This window comes from Orcinus orca, chromosome 3 (genome assembly GCF_937001465.1).
Source record: "Orcinus orca chromosome 3, mOrcOrc1.1, whole genome shotgun sequence".
Classification (NCBI taxonomy): domain Eukaryota; kingdom Metazoa; phylum Chordata; class Mammalia; order Artiodactyla; family Delphinidae; genus Orcinus; species Orcinus orca.
In genome coordinates this window covers 98,521,142-98,529,266 of record NC_064561.1, presented here as the reverse complement: position 1 = coordinate 98,529,266, position 8,125 = coordinate 98,521,142, and positions in this window count along the sequence as shown.

The window sequence follows — 8,125 nt, the reverse complement described above, 5'->3', positions numbered from 1 at the left end:
TCTATATAGAAGACCTAAGAAAACATACTAAAATAAAATTAGATTTAAAAAGTAAGTTTATTAAGGTAATGGACAGAAAAACTAATATGACAAATCCAAGATATAACTAATAAAGTAGCAATAACAATTCATAAAATATAAGTAAAAAGATAACAAAATAGAAATTAAATAAACAAAAATATTTGAATAATGTATAGAGAAAAGTATCAAATTTTGCTAAGAAATATAAAACCAGGTTTGACTGTATAAGAGATACAGAAAGTTCTTGATGGGAATAATGAGTGTTATGAATATGATAATTTCCTCCAATTTAACATAATTCCATTTAACATCCTCATTAAGTCAGTCTGAATTTGATAAAAATCACATTTTTTAAAAATGATTATGTAAAAAAGAATTTTGAAAGAGAAAGTCATAAAGGGAAATAAGAATCAAATTAAATCCCCATGAATTCATCCACATATCTCATAAAAAGAATGTTGTTAAAGTTTTAATTAAAATGTGCCTGGCAAGAAGACCAAAAAATGTTCTAGGTCTTCTCTCAATTCATCATTTTGCAGGAACTTGGTTTACTTCTGGGAAATGTTAGTTGCTTTAAAAGAAGCATGACAAAATAGCATGCAGTGATGAGAAACAGTTTTAGAATTTCATTAATGCCCACATAGATTTTAAGAACCTCCCCTAAGACATGAAAATTTAAATCAAACATAAAAGACAGTTTTAAAGTAAAAGAAATTGTATATTCCTTTATCAAGGAAAGAAAATTTTTTTTCTCTCGACATGAGATTCTTTTAAAGACAATTGCTTAATGGTTTGTCATAGGTGTAACATGATTTTAACCTTTATTGCTCATTTGGAATAAACTTAACACAAACTTTTATGAAATGTCCATAATTTTAGTTATTTTCTTTTGTAAAGTCTATATATTTATTTGCAATTTAAACATGAATGAAGAAAAAGTTAACAGATCACTCCACTCAGAGGATGGCATGGATTTTAATACTGTCCAGTGAATATGCAGCATTATCCTAAGCAATATTCTCTTATAATTCTCCTGTCATTCTGAGAAGTGATTATTACACAGACATAATTCATATTAATATTTAGGTTTATCAAATGTATAATTATAATTTAAAAATTAAAATAGTACTGAAAGTCATATATCTATATAGCTAAAGTCTCTCCTATCCTCTCACAAACCCCAGTTCTTCTTAGGAAAGCAGCCACTTTCAAATCTTACCTACTACTTCTGTGTAATGCTGAGATAAAGCTAATAAAATCTTCTAGTATTTTGCAGTTTTTTTAATTTTATGTATTTCTAACTCTTACAATCTAATACTTTTTGTTTTATCTTTAGCTGCTACACTATTTGTTTCAGATATATTTATATCTATTATGTCTTCTTCATTCATATTTTTTAACATGTATGGTGTCACTCTTAATCCTCTTTAGTGCTATTAATTTTAAATCCCACCTTGTTAGACAATAAGTTTACCGTTTTTATTTTCTTTTGGTTTCAGATACTTGGTATCTCTTTGTCTCCACCTTTGTTTTCCCCTTCTTCTTCTCTTCCTCTTCCTCCTCCTTCTTTTTCTTCTTCTTCTTCTTCTTCTTATTATTATCATGATTTTAAGTGTTTTCTTTGGAAACAGCATATATCTGTGTTTTCTTTCTATTCTAATCTGTGTCTGTCTTTTAATGGATAGTTTCAGTCTATTCTCATTTAGTGTAATTAATATATCTGATTTTGTTCATTCTACCTGACCTAGAATGATTTTAGCTATTTTATTGATTTCCATTCTAAATTTCTCCCAATTAGTTTGAAGATTTTATATTTTTCCTTCCTTTAGCTATGATCCCTCTCTTTACTTTCTTAAACACACATATTCAAATCTATTATTATTTATTCTATTATATTACCAACTATTCCCTCACTAAAACTCACTGCCTCTCTCACAATGATTTCTAATTCTCATCTTCTTTTGCTTTACTCCCACCTCCCATAAAATAAAACCTTTAAAATAGGGTTTCTTATCTTTTTTCCCCATTTTTCCCTCCCCATGATGAGTGAAATCTTTGGAACATTTTTATTTCCTTCCTCTCCAATCCCACACTGGTAGGGTTTGTAAGGGAATTGTGTAGTTAGACTTTCTCTTACAAAATATCTCTTCTGTTTTAAATGATCTTATTTAGCACTTGTGTTATGTATTGCCAGTCTATCCTTAATCAATATATTTCTATCTCTGTATTGTTATCTATATCTTTACATTACTATCCATTGTTCACTAATATGTCCTTTTGGGGGTTTCTGTTCATTTGCATTTTAGTTGAATCTTTTCTTTGACCTCAGTTGGAGTTGGCAACTTTCATTGTTCATCCATGGGACCTTCTTTCTTCTCTCCAGGCACATGGCAGGATCTATACTTCCCTCCCGCAGCAGTTCAGTAGGATCATGACACTGGTCTAGTCAATGAGCTGTAAGCAGAAATGGTGTATGTCACCTGTTTCTGCTCTGAGAATCTTGGGGACTCTCTTGCCAAGGACATTAAACTGAGTATCAGCAATGATCATATGTACTGATTTGACTCAAACTATTTTTTAATCCCAAATCATATTATAATTTCCTGACAGTATTGCTGGTGGTGCATTTGGGTTTTTCCAAATGGCTATATTAATTCAGCTATCCAGATATCTCCTCAGGCATTCTATTTCATTAGGCTTGTACCTAGGTCTTTCAAACTGATTGTTCTACCACTGTTAGGCTCCTCAAATGGGTGGCTGCTTTTCCGTGTAAGCTCAATTGGGTTTAGATTTCATTGTTGTAATATCCTAAATGATGGGACTCCTAAAGCTGTTGAAAGGTAAAATGTCATCCATAGCCCTCCCGCATCCGAAAGACACAGGTCTCTATAAGAAACCATCTGTTTTCCAGTCTCCCCATACTCTCATGGCTTCATGGGTAGAGGAAACTCAGCGCACTGGCTCAGCTGTCTCCCAGCCCTCTGGGAATCTTTGATATCCAGTACACTAACACAGCTCAACATCCTGCTGCCCCTTGGGTCCACAATGGCTTAAGCAAAGATTTTCCTGTGATCTGCTGCCCTCAGCGTATCATCCCTGGTCTCCAACCCCACTGGTCATATCACTATTAGGTTCAAATAGAAGAGAACCTAATACTGCAAACTTCAACAAACCAAAGTTCTCATGCAGAGGTACTTCAGGAATATGGAGTTGCCTGATGATCTCAGGAAGGCATGTAGGTTGCAAGTGGGGAGTAGGGGGAAAAGAGGGAGAAAAGGAGAAAGCCTACTCCAGACTATCAATTCCAGAATTCTCTCCCCTAATGGCTCCCTGGACAGCTAATCTATTAACTGCCTCTTTGGTATTCATCTTAAATGAATACTTAAAATACTTAAAAATTGTAGGTCTTTATTTTGGGCAGAAACTCTTGACTTCCTATTTTAGTATTTGAGGCTTAAATTCTCTTATTCTGCTACCACCATTCCCAAATTTCTCTCCCACAGCATTCCAACATTGCAGTATTATGTTTGGTTAAATCATTAGTCAATTTTTATATAATTACACTATTGTAAAGATTATTTATTCACTGCTATGCCAAGCAGTTTATGTTTCTTTCTCAATACAACATTTTTTCCTTAGAATACATTTCTGTTTTTCAAACTTTTCTTTGGGGTTTATGCATCTATTGTTGGTATTTGTTCAAATGCTCCATCAAAGCTATCAAATGCTTAGTAATAATTTTCCAAAATACCCGAATACTTTAGAAAAGTTGAGGTTCTTCCACACAGCCCTCTAACCACCTGCTCTAAAATGAAGGATTACTTATTTCTGGGCATGAAACACAGCTGTTACTTGGAATTTCGGTTTTTCATTCTCCTCTATTGGGTAGCCATTTTCCTGGATAGCATGCTTTTTTTGTGCATGTATAGGTTTATCATTTATTTTTCTTAGGTACATTATCTAGAACCTACCTAAGGCAGAATACATAAGAGCTAAATTATTGAGTCCTTACCTTTTTGACATTGTGTTTATACTCCTCTCACAATTGATGGACATTTAGCCGGACTATAGTATTATAGGATGAAAACCGTCTTTTCTTAGAATTTAGAGGAATTGTTTCAAGGATTTCTAGGGTATGGGTTAGCATTGAGATATGAATGACATTTTGATTTCCTATCATTTTTAATGAACCAGTTTTCCACTCATACAACATTTTGAATCTTTAAGAAATGCCTCTTTAGTCCTAGTGTACTGAAGTTACACAATAATATGCCTTGGTGTGTTTTCTTCATTTTATTGGACATTCAAAGGAAACTTGATCTGAGGACTGGTGTCTTTCAGATCTGAGGAATTTCTTTTATTATTTATTTGATACTATTCCCTTATTTTTATTGTTCTCTTTTGACTATAACTCCTATTGTTTGCAAGTATGTAAACTTTCTCTTCTACTTCCCAGAATATTAAATGGTCAATCTGGTGAATATTAGAGGAGATTTAAGCTGTAGGATTAGTAACTTTGATTATGGAAAAGGATTTAGGGGCTTCCCTGGTGGCGCAGTGGTTGAGAGTCCGCCTGCCGATGCAGGGGACAGGGGTTTGTGCCCCGGTCCGGGAAGATCCCACATGCCACGGAGCGGCTGGGCCCATGAGCCATGGCCGCTGAGCCTGCGCGTCCGGAGCCTGTGCTCCACAACGGGAGAGGCCACAACAGTGAGAGGCCCGCGTACCGCAAAAAAAAAAAAAAGATGAGATCTTCAGAGAACAAAGAGTAGAGAACGATGGCATGTGCACACTGAGTAAGCAACAGGGCTGGGCCTGTCACCTAGGTCAGATGGTGTAAAAAGTCCGCACCCCACATACTCCTGCCTCTAAGGCTTTTGTGTTGGCTGTAGTTCAGTAGTTTCTGTCATATGGGGACAGCCTTATAAATAAAGTAATATTTCACATGTCACTACATGACAGAACGACAGCAGCCCAGTAATATTTTAAACTTGCTCTAGTCATGAAACATTGTGTAAAAAGAAATACACTTTCAAAATGAGATAATGAAAGGAATTAATTTGAATAGCTTGGTAACTCCCCATCAGCCTGAACCTTCAGACAGGAAAGGTGAAGGACTATTTTTTTGCTCACACAGTTGATATTTCTTCTTTCCTGTCTTCCTGCCTTCTAACACATTTTCTTGGAATGCATATCCTGTGCATTACAGGGGATGTAAAATGAATCAGATGATGAATTCTGCCCTCAGAGAACTCAAAAGGCTATGAAGTATCAACTTTCATTATGATGATTCAGAGAAGGTGAAATGACTCCTGGCTGAGATTAGTTTGAGAAAGGGTGTAGAGTTGGGCATGGAGAAAAGCAAACAGCTCCTTCCCTGCAGCAGAAGCATACAAAGCATGAGGGAAGAGTAAAGGCAAATTATGACGGAAAAGCAGTTTGGGCTCAGATGCCAAAAGCCCGAGTATGAAAAGCAAGGAATTTTTACCTCATTCTATGAGTCAAGAGCCTACACACTTTTTTGACTAAATACCCTCTATCAGTTACAAAATAAATATATAAATTAGAATAAAATCAGGAGCACTAAAAAATTTTAGAAACAAAAAATAAAATAGCACTGTGTGTGTAGTGTGCATAATAGATGGTTATAGAGCTAGCTATAATTATCATTAGCTGATATCTATAGGCAAATATCAGTTTAGAGTAAGGGACATCATTAAAATAGTTATTATAAATCCATATTCCAAATAATCTTGATTATTTTAATAAATACTTGGTAACTTCTCATTGTGCCATATTAGAACATACTTGTTTTTATCTTGTAGCAAGCCTGACAAAATGCCCATGAATAAAACGGAAAGAACCAACATCACTTTTTTCACCAATATTTACATTATTTATGATTGTTCAACCTGCAACTTCTTTTTAGGATTATCTTACTACCTTAATTTGTGAAAGCTCATGTAGTTAAAATGGTAATATAGTCAATAACTCCACAAAGTCTAGCACAAATAAACTGCATTAATAACATTATGCTGACAGCGAAAAATATAAATTAAAAAATGAGATTCTGCTGTTCCCCTCTATCCAATGTGTCACTTTCATTCTTTCTTCAAGATAGCTCTCAAATTGTATATGATGTATGATGTACTGGAAAACTGACCACTTGTATATGAGTGTCGATCCATATGTTTACATTATTAGTAAAGATTTGTTTCCTATTAGTGGATAAAAAAAATATAAGTTTTACTAGTTCTTCCCATGCCTCAGTTTATCATCTTGAAAATATCTAGAGTGTACATGTCTCTACTTTGAAGACTTCTATAGGCAGAGGTGAACCAATGAGGAATCTTACACAGAAGACATAGGTTGAGCTATGGTTGAAGCAGAGTAAGCTGACAGCAGAGTATGCAAATATACTAAGCAAGAATGTGTGAGTGATACTGGGAAGTGACAAACTAATGTTAGAGTCAGTTCAGGAATGTTACGTCCAGATCTAATGATGGTTTTATTGGTGTACAAAGAGATTGCTCATATCAAATTTCATACATTGTTACAACTAATATTTCTCTTTATTCTGATTTTTCCCATTGAGATAAAAAATAATCCTTAAGTAGCAGCAAAGATGTAACTAACAATTTTGAAAATGAGACAAATAATAATATATCAAATCAACTTCATATCTGATGTTGATGATTCTCACAGATGGATGTTACCAGCAAAGTGACAAGCTCTCTTTTTTCAATTGAGGTATAATTGACTTAGAACATCATATTAGTTTCAGGTGTACAGCATAAAGATTCGATATTTGTATACACTGCAAAATGATCTGCACAATAAGTCTCGTTACCATCCCTTACCATATATAGTTACAATTTTTTTTCTTTTTTCTTCTGTGATGAGGACTTTTGAGATTTACTCTCTTAGCAACTTTTAAATATGCTGTACAGTATTATTAACTAGAGTCACCATGCTGGACATTACATCCACACGACTTATTTATAACTGGAAGTTTGCACCTTTTTTTAAAATTATTACATGGTTTTGTATGTACTTTTATTTATTTATTTATTTATGGCTGCATTGGGTCTTCGTTGCTTTGCGCAGGCTTTCTCTAGCTGCAGTGAGTGAGGGTACTCTTCCTTGCGATGCGTGGGCTTCTCCTTGCAGTGGCTTCTCTTGTTGCGGAGCACGGGTTGCAGGCTTCAGTAGTTGTGGCATGCGGGCACAGTAGTTGTGACTCGCGGGCTCTAGAGCGCAGGCTCAGTAGTTGTGGCACACAGGCTTAGTTGCTCCGCAGGATGTGGGATCTTCCCAGACCAGGGCTTGAACCTGCAACCCCTGCATTGACAGGCAGATTCTTAACCACTGCACCACCAGGGAAGCCCTGGAAGTTTGCACCTTTTGACACCACTTTACCCACCCCCACTTTCCTCCACTCTGGAACCCACCAATCTATTCTGTATCTATGAGCTTGGTTTGTTTTGTTTTTAAGCTTCTGCAGTACAAGTGAGATCATACAGTGTTTGTGTTTCTCTGTCTGACTTATTTCACTTAGCATAATGCCCTTCAGGTCCATCTGTGTTATTGCAAATGACAAGATTTCATTCTTTTTTTATGACTGAATACTATTTGATTGGATATATATAACACATCATTTTAATCCATTCATCCACTGATGGACACTTAGGTTGTTTCCATATCTTGGCTTTTGTAATTAATGCTATAGTGAACACGGGGCATAAGTTCTTAAACTATTTTTGTTAACTAAATACTAAGTTCAGTTCTAATTGCTGGAATCTGTGTGTTGCCAAAAACTAATATTAGAAGAAAATACAATCTTTTAAAAATAATAATTTTACAGTGTCTCAATCTCTCATCATAAAATTGAGATTATATGAATTACAGTGAAAAGAATAGCTGACAAAATGTCCAGCATGGTGACTCTAGTTAGTAGCTGACAAAATGTAACTTAAAGCAGTAGTTCTTGAACTTTAATGTGCATCAGAATTACCAAGAGGGCTTGTTAAAACAACGAATGCTTGGTCCCATACCCAGTGTTTCTAATTCAGCAAATTTTGGGGGGGTGGGTGCTCCCCTTTCT